This window comes from Ochotona princeps, chromosome 24 (genome assembly GCF_030435755.1).
Source record: "Ochotona princeps isolate mOchPri1 chromosome 24, mOchPri1.hap1, whole genome shotgun sequence".
In the NCBI taxonomy this organism is placed as follows: domain Eukaryota; kingdom Metazoa; phylum Chordata; class Mammalia; order Lagomorpha; family Ochotonidae; genus Ochotona; species Ochotona princeps.
Window position 1 is genome coordinate 33,326,941 of NC_080855.1, and position 16,994 is coordinate 33,343,934.

The 16,994-nt window shown below is 46.9% G+C and overlaps 1 protein-coding gene across 1 annotated transcript in view; it reads left to right on the top strand.

Annotated features, from left to right (window-relative positions):
* Positions 1-16,251, top strand: part of CRCP (CGRP receptor component) — a 56,492-nt gene extending 40,241 nt beyond the window's left edge. Inside the window, exon 7 of the transcript XR_009247579.1 lies at positions 16,238-16,251. The gene's annotated coding sequence lies outside the window, so the exon portion shown is untranslated. The remainder of the gene's footprint in view (positions 1-16,237) is intronic.
* Positions 16,252-16,994: the final 743 nt, after the last annotated feature.

Here is a 16,994-nt window from a genome sequence, read left to right on the forward strand (position 1 = left end):
AGCCACTCCCACTCCAATGTGCCCCCAGACAATCTGGAGCCTCCCCAACCTGGAGGCTAGCATGGTGTCCCGAGCCCTAGGGACATCTGGAGCTTACGCAGGCACATTTGCAGGGAACTGAATTGGCAGCAAAACATCCAGAACAACAAGGACCCCACAACGCGATGCCAGTATCACAAGCAGCAGGTTATCCCACTGTGCCACATGCAAGGCCCTACACTGGTCTTTTTAATTTTTGAGTTTTAAGAATTCTTGGGCATGGACATTAAGATACTTCTTGAACCTTGCATCCCATTTGGGAATGCCTACATTCAGTCCCCGCTCTGCTTCTGATTCTGCTTCCTGCTAATGCTCATCCCAGAAAGCTGAAGTAATGACTCAGGTATTTGGATCCCTGCCACTCGTTCTGGGTTTAAAGCTTGGGCCTGACCCACTCTCAGCTTTCAATACACTTTTTTTTTTCTTAGAAAGTTTTAATGTTTGTTTATTTGAAATGCAGAGTGGCAAGCAAGAGATGGCGAGAAATCTTCCATCCTCTGTTTCACTCCCCAGATGGCCCTCAACAGCTGGGTCTGAGCCAGGCTGAAGGCGTAGTTGAGAATGTCAACATACCTCCCATGTGAGTGGCAGGAGCCCTAGCCATTGGCCCACCTTCAGCTGCTTTTCCTGGATCATTAGCAGTAACTGGACAGATGTAAAATAGCCTGGTTTGAGTCCTGGCTTTCCAAATCCAGCTTCCAGGTAACGCTCACCTTAGGAGGTAGCACATGAAGGCTCAAGCAATTGGATCCTTCCAATCCATACGTGTCCAGGTTATTCATTGCATGTCTCCTAGGATAACTTATATTGTCGGGGAAGCTGGGACATAGGTCTTCAGCTTAATGGATGGACTTAAGGATGATGACCATTTGTTCCTCTTTGGATTGGTTGGATTATGATTGGTTGGATTGCCATATGGACTTGTGATTTGCTATTTCTAGTATGCTCTATTATCACCAAGCTTGGTTAATAAAGACTCCTTAGACACGTCTGATGTGATCTTGCTCGCACCCCGCAACAGGAGATCTGTTTTTCAAAAAAGATAAGGGGGGGAAAATCTCCAATTATTAACCTAACCTGAAGAGGCAAAAAAAATTGGAGAGCAAACTAAACCCAAAACTGATAGAAATAATAGAGTTTTTGTTTTTATCTTTTTGAAGAGTAGATAAATAAGGGGCCAGTGTCGTGTGTAACAGGTTGATCCTCTACCTGTGGCACCATCATTCCATGTGGGCACAGTTCAAGTCCTAACTGCTCTACTTCCAATCCAGCCCCTTGCCAATGGCCTGGAAAAGCAGTGGAGGATGGCCCAAGGTCCTGGACTTCTGCACCCACATGGGAGACCCAAAAGGAAACTCCTGCCTCCTGGCTTTAGACTGGTCCACTGTCCACTGTGGCTATTTGGGGAGTGAGCCAGCAGATGGAAGATCTTTCTCCATCTCTCCCTCTCTGTGTGACTTTCAAATAAAATAAAAACTTTAAAAAGGTTAACTAAATTAAAAATGGCCAAACAATAAGAAAGACAACAAAACCAAAAATTAGTTCTTCATAAAGATCAACAATTTTGCCTCCATTTGGTTGACTTAGAAAAAAAAAAAGCCTCGATTTACTAAAACCAGAAACAAAAGTAGGCACATTATTAGTACTTTTCTAGAAATGGAAGAAGTAACTTGAACAAGGTGTTTGGCAGAGCAGTTGCATGCAGCACTTGGGGTGCCCAGGGACCCCTTGCACTCATGTGGGAGTCAGTTGAGTAGTAGGCTCCTGGCCAAGACCCAGCTCCACCCTGCCTATTGTGGCCATTTGGTGAGTGAACCAACACAGGGAGAATCCCTCTCTGATTCTCTGCCTTTTATGGCTGATCCCTCTGAGGAGACTGGGACCCAAAGTGTGACCACCCTGCCAAGAAAGATCGGATACAGAGGATGCAAGTCCAGTGAAGCAATGCACACTCTACTGAACTCAACGAGGTGTATATATACTAAGCAGGTTACCTAGGCAACCACGGAAAGCCCCTCTAAAGATAGCCAACAAGGAAATGAAGTAACAGCAAAGGAATAAGCCTGTTTTTCAGGAACAGATTCTAACAATCAAACCGATTAACTGAGGAAGGGGCTATGATCAGCTACAAGCAACTAATGAGAAAGGAGGCACGGGGAGACACTGCTGATTCCCAGCCATGCCTGGCTGGGAATTAATTTTATCTGAAGGATTTTACAAAGAGGAAAGGAGAGAGAAGGAGGTTTTTTTTTTTTAATCCACTCGTTCACTCCCCAAATTACATCAATGGCTAAAACTGAACAGATTCAAAGCTGGGAGCCAGAAGCTTCTTCCTGACTCCCCCTTGTGGGTGTAGGGTCCCGAGGACTTGGGCTGTTCTCCGTTGCATTCCCAGGCCATAAACTGAGAGCTGGATCACAAGTGGTACAGCTGGAATACAAACCAGTGCCCATATGTGATACCAGCACTAACAAGTGGAGGATTGGCTTGCTATGCCACCATATCAGCCCCATGAAAACAAATGTATGAGGATCAAGACTGGTGTGGTAGATTCTACCACGGTTTACAAGGCCAACATCTTCAATAGGGTTGCCAATTTCAGTCTCTACTGCTCCTCTTGCAGTCAAGTTCCCTGCCAATCCACCTGAGAGGGTGGTCCCTGCCACCCTCGCTGGAGGCCAGGATGCAGTTACTGCTGGGCTCCAGACTTCTTCCGACCCTATCCTTGAATGATGCAGCCTTTTGAGCAGTGCAGCAACAGATGAAGGGTGTGTCTGTGTTGTTCTGTCTTTCACATATTAAAAGAATATTATCAGTAGTTATACACTGATAGATTGAATATTCAAGATGAGCAAATTTATCTACCAAGACAAATCATGAAAAATCGGAAAAGACCAAGGCTAAACTCCTTCAAAGATTCTTTATTTTTATTGGAAAGGCAGATTTACAGAGAGAAGGAGAGAGAGAAAAAGATTTTCCATCAACTGTTTCACTCCCCAAGCAGCCACAATGGGCATAGCTGAGCTGATCCGAAGCCAGGAGCCAGGAGCTTCTCCCGGGTCTCCCACACACGTGCAGGTCCCAAGGCTCTGGGCCATCCTGCCTGCTTTCCTAGGTCACAAGCAGGGGTATGGATGGGAAGTGGAGAGTTGAGACATGAACCAACCCCTATATGGGATCCTGGTGGGTGCAAGGTAAGGATTTAGCCACTGAGCTGTTGTGCTGGGCGCTAAACTCTTCCAAAATATTGAAGAGAGGAAATATCCTCCAACTCATTTAATGAGGCCATTTTCACTCTGATACCAAACTCAGATAAAGACACTACAATTGTGAAAACTAAAGGCAAAAAAAATCCCTTATGAATATTGATGTGTATGTTGAACAACATATACTGCCCTATATTAGAATTGGAGGTGGAGTGGCTAGCACTTGAACCCATGTCCATATCGGATGCCAGTGCCTCAGGCGGAGGCTTAGCATGCTGTGCCATGGTGCTGGCTGTGTGCCCTGTGACAAAGGGAGTTTTATTCCTGGAATGCAACAATGACAACAAATAGAATTTTAAAAAAAGCAGTGCTTGTACCACACAACACTAGCAAAAAGATGAAAACACCCACACAGTCATCTCCATTGATGTGGAAAAAGCATAAACACAATTCAACACCTCATTTAAATAAATTAAGGAAAGTACCTTAGCCTCACAAAAATAGGAGGAAAGAAAATGGACTCATGTGGAGGAACTAAGAAGGCCTTTTCTCCAAGGTCATGAGCTAAACAAGCATGACTGTCCATGCCACTTTTGTTCAATGTAGACACTAAGAACTGAAGTTCTCTGGAGAGTTTTTGAAGCAATAAAGGGAAGTAAAAAGACATCCACACTGAAATAATCTTGTGTGCAGAAGCCCCTGTGGATCAATTTCTCTCTCTCTCTCTCTCTCTCTCTCTCTCTCTCTGGCTCTGGCCTCGGTTAGTCTTGGTCATTTTCGCCATCTGGATAAAGGTGAGAGGGTTGTAGACCCACAAGGGTTTCACTCCACCCAATTAGGACGCACTGGGTCAGGGATGGGAAGAAGTGTGTGAGATAAATGTTTCAGTTTTCCATGGGCTTGGGGGTGGGGCAGAAAACGCACGGCTGCTTGCTGTCACACTACATCAGCATGCTAGGACGGAGACAGTCGTTTGAGGTCCCGAATGTGGGGAAGAATGTTCCAGGAGTGGTACTTGAGTGGTCTCGAGTGCTCTGAGAGGAAGTTGGTAGCTTTGTTACACCAGAGGTGGGAAACTCTAAGACCTATTGGCTGCCCGTGTCTCCCATCCAAGTACGAACCAGGCCCGACCCTGCTTAGCTTCCGAGATCAGATGAGATTGGGCGCGTTCAGGGTGGTATAGCCATAGACATCTGCCCCTGTCTACCTCAGTGTGCCCACAGGCTTGTTGTATAGAGCCTTGCCTGCAGCAGTTTCCAAACTATCCCTTCCATCTTCCGTTGGCTTAAATGAGCTGGCTGTCTTGTGTTTCGTGTTCATCTGGGTATGTTCTCCATTCTTACACGGGAATCAGCAACTTAGGTGGCCCAGTCCTGTGACATATGCTCCAGGATCAGATATCACAGGTCTAAGTGAATTTTCCTGAGGTCAGAGATCAAGCACAGTAGGCTAGTTGGGGAGAGGCCGAAGAAACTTCACCTGAAGGTCTTAGATCTTGCTTGTGTGTGTGCGCCAGCTGGTTCAGGATTGAGCCTACACCAGCAATGCACATAGCAGTGGGTACAGCTGCCTGATCAGTCCCACCCCCAGCCCTGACTCTCCCTCACACCAGCAGATGCTGTAGCCTAGACCAGCCCAGCCCACCCTCAGGCCAAGTTCCTGAGTACCCTGGCAGGTGCTGCAGCCAAGCAGCTCCCAGCCTCAATTCTTGTGTGTACCAGTAGTGCTGTTGCTTAGCCGGGCCCAGCTGGCCCTCAGCCCCAGTTTCCATGTGCATTGGTGGGTGCTGCGGCCTAGTCAGGGCAACCCATACGAATTCCTACATGCCTGCCCCCAACCATGGTTCTTCTGTGTACCAGCAGTGCTATGGTCTAGCCCAGCCTGACCCACACCCAACCATGACTCTTGTGCACCTAAAGGTACTGCATCCTTTTTTAAAAAAAATTTATTTATTTTTATTACAAAGTCAGATATACAGAGAGGAGGAGAGATAGAGAGGAAAATCTTCCGTCCAATGATTTACTCCCCAAGTAACTGCAACGGCCAGTGCTGTGCCAATCTGAAGCCAGGAGGCAGGAACCTCTTCCAGGTCTCCCACGCGGGTGCAGGGTCCCAAGGCTTTGGGCCGTCCTCGACTGCTTTCCCAGGCCACAAGCAGGGATGCTGGATGGGAAGTGGAGCTGCCGGGATTAGAACCGGCGCTCATATGGGATCCCGGTGCTAGGCCACGCCACCGGGCCCAGGGGTACTGCATCCTAACAGGGGTGTCCCAAATATTTCTTAACTAGGTTCGCCCCCAACTCCAGTTCTCATGCATTTCTGTAGGTGCTATAGTCCAGCCTAGTGTGGCCTGCCCCCAACCCCAGCACTCACTGGCTGGTGCTATAACCTATCCCAGCCCAGCCTGCCCCCAGTCCTACTCTTGCATGCACGAGTGTATTCCCAAAGGTTCTCTACCAGATATACTCCAGCCCTGGTTCTCCTGCACGCAGGTGGGTGCTGCGACCCACTCCCAGCCCCAACACTTGCCCATGGGTGTTATGGCCTGATAGAGCTGGCATTCTATATGGGTGCCAGTTTGTGTCCTGGATGCTCTGCTTCCCGTTCAGCTCCCTGCTTATCGTCTGTGAAACAGCAGAAGATAAACCAAAAGACCTTGGACCCCTGAACCTGTGTGGCAACCCAGATTAAGCTCTCAGCTACTGGCTGCAGATTGACTCAGCTGTAGCCACTGTGGCCATTTGGGGAGTGAACCAGTGGACGGAAGATTTGCTCTGTCTGTCTGTCTGTCTCTCTCTCTCTCTCTCTCTCTCTCTCTCTCTGGCCTGGCACAACAGCCTAGTGGCTAAATCCTTGCCTTGCATCCACTAAGATCCCATATGGGCACTGGTTAGTATCCCAGCTGTTTTTCTTCCCTTCCAGCTCCCTGTTTGTGGCCTGGGAAAGTGGTGGAGGATGACCCCAAGGCCTTGGGACCCTGCACCCACGTGGGAGAACTGGAGGAAGCTCTTGACTCCTGGCTTCAGATCGGCTCAGTCAAGCCTTTGTGGCTGCTTGGGGAGTGAACCAGCAAACGGAAGATGTTTCTCTCCACATCTCCTTCTCCATGTATATCTGCCTTTCCAATAAAATAAATAAGTGAATAAATCTTTTTTTTAAAAAAAAGGATACCTCTTTCTCTTTTCTGCTTTTTGCAAATCTGCCTTTGAAGCAAAAATAATTTTTTTAAGAATGCACTTCAAAACCACAAGTTCCACAACAATGACTTACTTTTTCAGAAACGCTGAAAAGTACTAAGTGTTCCTGAAGAGACAGAAAAATTACAACTGCTATGCCCACGGAAATGTAATGACCACTGTGGAAATTAATATGATTGTTCCTGAAAGTAACAGCCATGGAATTACCATATGCTATAATCATTCCACTTGTGGAATTCCTAAAGGAATTCAAAGTAGCGACTTGTGAAGATATATACTCATGTTACAAAATTGTTATCTGCAAAAGCCAAAAGGTAGAAACAGCTCACAAATCCTGGCAGGTACATGGATGGACACAATTAGTGCAGGGGCCAGTGTTGTGATGTAGTGGGATAAGAAGTTTGGCATCCCCTACTGGACTGCTGCTCCGTTTCCAATCCAGCGTCCCGCTCACGCACCCTGAAAGGTGGCAGAAGATGGCCCCTGAGCCAAGCCAGACACCAAGACGTTCTTGGCTCCCGGCTTCAGCCTGTCCCAGAGCTCTGTGCAGCAACCATTTAGGGAGAGGAACAGCGGAAGGAAAGTACCCTCCTCCTCTTTCTCTCTGTCTCTGTCCCTTCTCTTTCCTTGTTGTTCTAACCTCTCGAGTAAATGCATCTTTTTTTTTTTAATTTATTTTATTCTTATTACAAAGTCAGACATACTGAGAGGAGGAGAGAGAGAGAGGAAGTGGGCTGCCGGGATTAGAACCAGCAGCCATATGGAATCAAGGCGAGGACCTTAGCCACTAGGCCACGCTGCCGATCCCGAGTAAATGCATCTTTAATCAAATTATAGGATGTTTAAAAGAATATTGTTGTGGGCCCGGCGGCGTGGCCTAGCGGCTAAAGTCCTCGCCTTGAAAGCCCCGGGATCCCATATGGGCGCCGGTTCTAATCCCAGCAGCTCCACTTCCCATCCAGCTCCCTGCTTGTGGCCTGGGAAAGCAGTCGAGGATGGCCCAATGCATTGGGACACTGCACCCGCGTGGGAGACCTGGAAGAGGTTCCAGGTTCCCGGCATCGGATCGGCACGCATCGGCCTGTTGTGGCTCACTTGGGGAGTGAATCATCGGATGGAAGATCTTCCTCTCTGTCTCTCTTCCTCTCTGTATATCTGGCTGTAATAAAATGAATAAATCTTAAAAAAAAAAAAAAAGAATATTGTTGTGCCTTAAAAATTAACGAAATTCTCACAGGTGCTACACAATGAAATGAAGTGAAATATGCCAGATACAAAAAGAGAAAAATTTTTGCCTAATTCCACCAAAATGGTCAAATTCATAAAGACAAAATAGAATCGGTGGATTCCAGAGGTTGGGAAGGGGGGCAAGTGGAGTGAGTGTTCCAGGGGTGTAGAGTTTGTGTCTGGGAAGATGAATAAGACATGGAGATGAAGGTGGCAATTGCATGACAGTGTGAACATGCCTGATGCTGAGCAACTAGACACCTACAGTGTTGAACGCAGCAAATTTGTGTCATGTGTATTTTGTCACGGTTAAAAACAAAAATAGACAAGTTTGGAAAGGTAGAAGGAGCAGACACATTAACAAGGAGTGTTGGTGTGATCATTAACACTGAACTCAGCTGTGGCTTGACGCTGTGGAACCAGGACTTGTTCTATCACAATGCCAAGAACATGCTGATTGGCCCTCTGAACTGTGTATATACAGAATCAGATCACAACAGTGTGAAGTGAAATATTCAATACAGCAATATGCACAGGTTCTTCAAAAACCTAGTGGAAATGTACATTGTGAGAAGACTGCATGGCTTTCTGAAATTTTTGGTGGCAAGATAAACTTGTCTTTAAATTCCATTTTAGGGCCCGGCGGCGTGGCCTAGTGGCTAAAGTTCTCGCCTTCAACCCCCCGGGATCCCATATGGGCGCCGGTTCTAATCCCGGCAGCTCCACTTCCCATCCAGCTCCCTGCTTGTGGCCTGGGAAAGCAGTCGAGGACGGCCCAATGTGTTGGGACCCTGCACCCGCGTGGGAGACTCGGAGGAAGTTCCTGGTTCCTGGCTTCGGATCGGCGCGCACCAACCGTTGCAGCTCACTTGGGGAGTGAAACATCAGACGGAAGATCTTCCTCTCTGTCTCTCCTCCTCTCTGTGTATCTGCCTTTCCAATAAAAATAAATAAATTCCATTTTAGAAAAAGATTTACTTTTTATTTATGTAAAAGAATTACAAAGAAGAAGAGAGACAGAGAGAATCTTCCGCAAATGGCTGTAATAGCCCGGGCTGGGTCAGACCCAAGCCAAGAGCTTCTTTCAGTTTTCTCACATGGGTATAGCAGCCCAAGCAGTTGGGCCATCTTTCAGTATTTTCCCAGGCACATTAGCAAAGATTGAAGTGGAGCAGCTGGGACGTGAACCTGTGCTTACATGGGTTGGTGCAGAGGTCTGACACATTACCCCGCGATGCTGACCTCCCCGCCCCACCACCAAATAGGGAGGTATCAGTCACGGGGCACAAAGGGTAGGCAAGGTGAATAGCCTTCCGCTGCAGCAGCCACAGAATAGGGGGAGTTCTGTGCCATCCCATGGTGCTGGAACTTAGCATGGTCATAGGGTGACCAGGCACCTGGCAAGCCCAGAGTGTGCCTCTCCAAGACATCTACTTCAAGTGAAACATGATCTGAGAGGTGTGTGACTACATCACAGGGCCTTGGAACTGCTCCAGTTCTCCAAGGACAAACAAGCCCTGAAGTTGATCAAAAACAGGCTCAAAATGGGAGGGGCAGTGTAGAGTAGTGGGTGGCACCATGGCACGGCAGGCTAAGTCTTCACTTATAGCACTGGCGGAGCACAACATGGGTACTGGTGTGTGTCCTAGCTGCTCTGCTTCGAATCCAGCTCCCTGTTAATGCTCCTAAGAAAACAGCAGAGGATGTTCCAAATCCTTGGACCCCACAAGGGTGACCCAGAGGTGGCTCCCAGCTCCCAGCTTTGGACCAGGTCACCGCATTGTGGCCATGTAGAGAGTGAAGCAATGAATGGGAGATTCTCTCTTTCTCTCTCAATTTCCTTTCTGTGTAATGCTGCCTTTCAAATAAAAAAAATAAATCTTTTTAAAAATATTTTTTTTAAAAAAGCAACAACACTGGGACACACACACATGTACGCCAAGATCATAGGAGAGGAGCTGAGCAAGGGCTTGCCCGCTACAAGGTGGGTGGCCCCAAGCGTTGAGCCCCTCTCCCTCTTTGGTTGTTTTTTTTTTTTTTTTTTTTTTTTTTTTAAATTGCATTTCATTTTTAAAAAAATTAATTACATTGCATTATGTCATACATTTTTTTATGCACTGGGATTCCCCCCACCCTCCCCCCACGGCGAATTGCTCCACCTTGTTGCATTTCCATAGTTCAAATTCAGTTGACATTCTTTCATTGGAGGTATTTACCAAGCATAAAGTCCAGCATCTTATTGTCCTGGTAAGTTCAATGGGTTCTTGGTGAGACCATCTCTGGTCTGAAGGTAGAGCCGGCAGAGTATCATCCCAATCAATTAAAAGCCCCAACATAATATTTCCAACCATTTACAACATTATGGCATTAATTAACATGGTATTGATTAACCAATATGTTAATAGGAAAATGCAGGTTCTCAACCACAACCTATGACTTCTTCATAGACATTTCAATTTTGGTTTACATTCAACCATGTTCTATACACCTTAAAATGGCTTAGATGGCTATTCAGCTGTCTCTTGTCTATTTCAATGTTACTATTTAGCAGTTTATAGCATTGAAGCATGTTTTCGCTGAACCTGGCTGTTTTTCAGGTGGTCTAACTCTATAATTCTAACAGATATATGTCAACAGTATAGGTGAGCATGTTTAGGACCTCTCCCTCTTTGTACATATTGAGTCCTTTAGGGAGATTAAAAAAATGATGAATGAGTCCTAGAGAGGTGCTGCGTACAGCACAGAGCCCACAGTTAAAACTGAACTGTTACCCAAAGCATCTGCTGAGATGAGGGTGGCTCTTAGGTTGATGGTCTCATCCATAAAGTAACACAAATCAAGAGAGTGGACAGAACTTGGGAGAAGTTCTGAGTAGGTTTGTGATATACATTGTGATGATGGGTTCACAAACATATTTATCTTGAAACGCACCAAGTTGTGTACATTAAGTATAGTTTTTTGTGGGCCAATCACACCACCGTACGGTAGTTTACCAATATAGTGGGTCTGAGCTCTCTTGGGAGGCCTGTGCATCTGGTGTCCTATTATCTTGTGTCCTATTGTCCTTGTAGGGACCAGGTTTGCTCTTTATTTCTTTTTAAGAATGACTTACTGGGGCCTGAATCATGGCATAGCACTTTAAGCCTCCATCTGTGGTGCCGGCATCCCATATGGACTCTGGTTCAGACCCAACTGCTCCACTTCAGATGCAGCTCCCTGCTAATGGAAAAGCAGTGAAAGACGGCCCAGCTGCTTGGACCCCTGCACCCACATGTGGGACCGAGAAGGAGTTTCAGACCAGCCTAGCTCCAGCTCTTGCGGCCTTTTAGAGTGACCCAGCACATGAGAGGCCTCTCCTTTCTCTCTTTACCTCCCTCTTTGTGTGTGGGTGTGTGGGTGTCTCCTTCTGCTTCCATTGTAACTCTTTCAAATAAAAATAAGTCTTAACAAAAAAGCTTAGTATGTCACTTAGCCTCAATAATTTTTTGTGTGTGTGTGGGATTCATTTTCTGCAGCTTGTAGAAGTGTGTGGCTCTGAATGGTTTTTCTAACTTCAAAAAAAAAAAATCCCCCTTTTGTTGTTTTCCTATAATAGTCAAAACTGAGATGGCTACTGTCTCTGTTCCCCTTCCACACTTTGAGGCCAGAGATCGACAAACGCTACCTCTTCCTCCTTGTTGGCTCTATGTATTTGTTTCTTTGCATTTGCGTATCTGAAGGAAAGAGGTCTCCCATGTGCTGGTTCACTCCAAGGGCCTGGCACTTGACACAGGTCTCCTACCTGGGCAGCAAGGACTCAGTAACTTGGATCTTCACTGTTGCCTCCCAGGGCGGCCATTTTAGCAAGAACCTAGAGTCAGAGTTGTCCTAACTGATGTGTTAGCCATAGCACCAAACACCTGCCGCCACCTGTTCTGTTCTGCTAGGGGACTACAGCCACGCCTGCTGATTTTCATACTGCTTATGATGGCTCTTAGGGCCAATGAGTTGAGTTCAGGAGTTATAACACAGATTTGATGCACTGCAGGTCAATGGTATTTTCTTTTCTTTTTTTTTTTTAATTTATTCATTTTTTTTATTACAGCCAGATATACACAGAGGAGGAGAGACAGAGAGGAAGATCTTCCGTCTGATGATTCATTCCCCAAATGAGCCGCAACGGGCCGGTGCGCACCGATCCGAAGCCGGGAACCAGGAACCTCTTCCGGGTCTCCCACGCAGGCGCAGGGTCCCAAAGCATTGGGCCGTCCTGGACTGCTTTCCCAGGCCACAAGCAGGGAGCTGGATGGGAAGTGGAGCTGCCGGGTTTAGAACCGGCGCCCATATGGGATCCCGGGGCTTTCAAGGCGAGGACTTTAGCTGCTAGGCCACGCCGCCGGGCCCAGGTCAATGCTATTTTCAAACTAGCTCTTTAAAGCCCTTGCCTCGACTTTTCTTTTTCATTTTCTGGCATTGTCCTTGTTCTTTTCAATTTGCATATTGCTTCCAGCTGTTTCTTCTTGGTGGGGTGCTGTCCTGGAAGAAAGCCCTCAGCAGTTCAACTTTGAGAGTTCATAAGATTGCTGTGGTCTATTCCAGACCTTAGCACAAGCCCTTTGCCCTCATCCATGTTTTTTTTTTTTTTTTAAGATTTATTTTATTTTTATTACAAAGTCAGATATACTGAGAGGAGGAGAGATAGAGAGGAAGTGGAGCTGCCGGGATTAGAACCAGAGGCCATATGGGATCAAGGCGAGGACCTTAGCCACCAGGCCACGCCGCCGAGCCCCATCCATGTTTTTAAACATACTAGTGAAATCTGTGCAACACACGGTCACTTGGACCATTTGAGGCTTCCGTTCAGCTGCATTAGATACTGTGCAAATTTCAACTTTGTACACTCACATTTCCAGAGATTTTTCTGTCCGATTGAAACTATTCACATGATAAAAACAGTAGCATTCCATTTTCCAACCCCAACCCATGCTAACCTGGATCCTCATGTATTTGCCCATTCTTTGTACCTTGTGCAAGGAGAATCATACAGTGTTTCTCCATTTGCTTCTGACTGTGTTAATAAGGAAAGTGTTTTTAAAGATTCACTCATATCAGCAGGCGGGGCTAGGATGCAACACTTGCTGGCGAGGGCTGAGGCCGGCGGGGCAGGGCATGCCAGACTGGGCCGCAGTACCTGTCAGCACATACAAGATCCGGGGCTAGAAGTGGGCCTTGTAGGGGAACTTTGGGGACTCTTCAGTATTTAGGCACTGCTCTTGCTGGTGAGCATGAGAGCTGAAACTGAAAGCAGGCCAGGCAGGGCAGGGCTACAGCACACACTGATGTACATGAAAGCCGAAATAGGTGCAGGGCAAACTGAGTTAATTCGCATCACCTGTCTATAGGTTCACATGAGAGGTGGGTCCGGGGGCAGGCAAGGTTGGACTAGACTGTAGCACCCACTGGCAAGTGCCAGGACTAGGGATGGGTCATGTCAGACTTGGGCCATAGCACCTGCTGGCATGCACAAGAGCTGAGGCTGGGAATGGGCCTGGTAGAAGAACTTTGGAGATTCTCTTGCTAGAATACATCTTCCACTGGTGAGCATGAAAACCAGGACTGAAAACAGGCCAGACTGGACAAGGTAACAGCACCCATTGGCATGTGTGTGGTATGGATCTGGGGACAGGTCATACTGAGTTAAGCCCCAGTACCCATGGGTGTATGTGAAAGCCAGATGGGATACAGGATGGGTTGGAGTAGGTTACAGTAACTGCCAGCACGTGCCAAAATCAAGGCTGAGGGTAGAATTGGTAGGGTTATTGGGGATCACCCCAACTAGGCTGTAGCACCCACTGGGGTGTATGAGGGCTGGGCGTGACAAGCTGGGCTAGGTCATAGTACCTACCAGTTCACACGAGAGATAAGGCTGTGGCAGAACTTACCAGGTAGCTGCATCCTCTGGTGTGTGAATTGGCTGGTGATGGACCAAACCTGATCCTGCACTGGCTGGCACACACAAGAGTCAAGTCTGAGGTAAATAAACCAGGTGAGGTTTATTGGGGGACTCCCCAACTAGACTGCTGGACTCAAACCCCAGTCTCAGAAAAATCACAAGATAAGTGCTCCTCTCTAGGAGTATAAATATCATGACTGGGCCTCTTCAATTGCGGATGCGTGTGCAATAGAGAACATACCCAAATGCACGTGACAGACTTGACAGCCAGCTCATCTAAGCCAACAGAGAACATCAAGTACCTCATTAAAATATGGGAAGCAGGGCTTGGCGTGATAGCTCAGTGGCTAAAGTCCTCACCTTGAATGCGCCATGATCCCATATGGGTGCCGTTTCTAATCCCAGTGGCCGTGTTTTCCATACAACTCCCTGTTTGTGGCCTGGGAAAGCAGGCACAAAGCCTTGGGACCTTGCACCCACGTGGGAGACCTGGAAGACGCTCCAGGCTGCTAGCTTCGGATCAGCTCCAGCCATTGCGACTGCTTGGGGAGTGAATCATCAGATGGAAGTTCTTCCTCTCTGTCTCTCCTCCTCTCTGTATATCTGCCTTTCCAATAAAAATAAATAAATCTTTAAAAAAAATATCTGGAAAGCAGAACAGGTTAAACAATTCTCCTGGCTATGCTTTCCAGCAAATGTCTAGGGTTGTGGATAGTAGACCTGGTCAGACGATGGCAATGAAGCCAACAATGTCTCAGAACTATCAAGCACACTCAAGCAGCACCTTTAGAACATTCTTCCCCACATTAGGATCTCTAAGGCAACATCAAATGGCCCTCTCCATCCTCAGGCACTGATGCAGTTTGGCAGGAAGAAGTGGGCTCCCTCCTCATTGGCTCTCCTCATCTGCATAAACAGGAAGAAGAAAAAAAGAACTGAAATATTTGTCCCACTCACCTTCCTCCTCATCTTGACCCTCCTCATCAGAGGCCCACAGGGGCATGCATCCCTTTCAACTATGCAAACAATATTAAAAATAAAAATGTAAAAATTGGAGCATATCAGTCCTTTTATTATGGTTGAATAGCATTGCATCGCGCCTGTAGACCACGTTTTGTTTATCTGCCCGTCTATTAGTGAACACGTGGCTTGTTCCCACCTTTTGGCTGATGGAGATAATGCTGTGATGAAAACTGACATACTAGCATTTGCTTGAGTCTGATTTAGCTCATTTGAGTAGATACCTAGAAATGGATTGCTGAATCACTGTGCAATTCTCTAACTTTTTGAAGGAATGCCCAACTGTGTTCCACGGTAATAACACCATTTTGGGCTCCCCCCGGTCACATACAATGTGGTTCCAATTTCCCCACATATTTGCCAACATTTGTGATTTTTCTTTTCTTTTTTTTTTTTTTTTTTTTAGATTTCTCTCTCTCTTTTAATAGTAACTATCTTAATGGCTGTGAACTGGTATCTCACCATGGTTTTAATTTGTATTTTTCTAGTTTTTTTTTTTTTTAAGATTCGTTTATTTATTGGAAAGACTGAGAGAGCGAAAAAAGAGAGAGGTCTTCCACCTACAGATTTGCTCTGCAAACACCTGCAAACAGCCAAGACCAGGCCAGATCAAATCAGGGTCCAGGAATTCCATCCAGGTCTCCCACAAAGGGTGGCAGTGATTCAGGTACATCCTCTACTGCTTATCAGGCGTATTAGCAGGAAGCTGGATCCAAAATGGAGCAGCTGGAACAGAAACCAGTATGGGATCCCAAGCTGCGTTCCTTCCTGAGGTTCTCCAATCACCCTGGCTAAATCAGCGGTAGGACCCGCTGACTCTGAGGAGTGGCCTGTGTGGTGCTGAGTAGGACGGGTACTCTGAGGATGCTCAGCAGGTCATTCCCCAGAGTTCCCCAGGTTGCCCCCCGTTAAACACATGCAGCATCACACATCTGCAGTGTCCGGGTTGGTAGCTGGTATCACAGACGTTCCCAGATATCCTTTCGCCAGGCAGGGAAGGGGTTCTTGACACGCTCTGGGTTTAACGCTTGCGTTGTTCCCTTTGTGGGGCCTCAGCTGGAAGGGCAGAGCATGAGCCGGGTGGGGTCCTGGAGCGGGAAGCCAGAGCCCTGAGTCATTAAGGAGCCCTGAGGAGTCACAACCAGGGCAGGGCATGCACACCAGGCAGAAGAAAACTAGAGGGCGGGGTCCCGGGATGGGGTTCACTTCCGGGACTGCAGCCAGGCACAAGCCCCAGGGAAGCAAGTTCACACGCCAAGAACTGAGGCAGGAGCTTGAAGGGAGCGCTGCAGGTCTGCCTGAGCCTGCCTCCGCCTGGCTGGGGGTTGCGCACTGGGACAGGCAGTGCCCTCTGCGGCCGCACCTGATCAATGAGAGGTCACCTCCCCGTGACTGCTGGATCAGCCCCTGTGCTGTCTCGTTCTGAGACTTTCACCAAGTGACTTCGTTATTTTTTTTTTCTTTTGTAAATTATTCAGAAGTAATTGTAAACTTACAAATAATTGCAAACATGAAAATAACACAATATAAAAACACATTTGCCCCTAAAGCCATCTTAAAGTGAATTAAATACACCATGGCCTCTCACTCCCAAATACGTCATCATCTAATTTTTGCTGTTTGTTTTTCCTTTGAAACTAATTAGTCGTGTAGGAGGCCATGCAAATACTGTGTCTTCTACCTAAATTGCACGCCAGAACTTGCATCCACTGATGACTTTTGCCTAATCCAATCTTCACCATCATGCTTGCAAAATGAGGATTTGCTAACTCTAGCACCCTCACCGTGTTTGCCAGCTTGCCCTCAGCGTTCACCCTTCCTTCTCTCCAGTGATCTGTTAGCATAAATCAAAGTACTCACCGACAGGGGCCAGCGTTGCAGCCCAGGGGGTTAGGCTGCCTGACTGCAGCGCTGGCATCCCATACAGGCCCAGCTTTGAGTCCTGTCGCTCCACTTCTGAAGCAGCTCCTTGCTAATACACCTGGGAGAGCAGCAGAGAATGGCCTGAGCGCTTGGGTTTCCATCATCCACCTGGGAAACCTAGATGGTTTTTTAGGATCCTGGCTTTGGCTGGACCAATCCCTGGACCTTGGTGGAAAATGTCCCTCTCTATCTCTCTGCTTTTCAAATAAATAAATGTTAGACTTCATGAAAAATGGAATCCAAATATGTTTATTTTGCTGTGAAAAAAAATTTGAAATCTATGCATATTTTGAAAATTTGATATTCAGAGTCTCATGGTATTGAGTTATAGTCTTATCATAAAAAATAATTTTTTTAACTTCTACATTACAAACAGCACACCACATAGTATAACACTAAATGTCTGTTTCTCAGAGTGGGATCCAACATACAGCGACCACCACTATAATC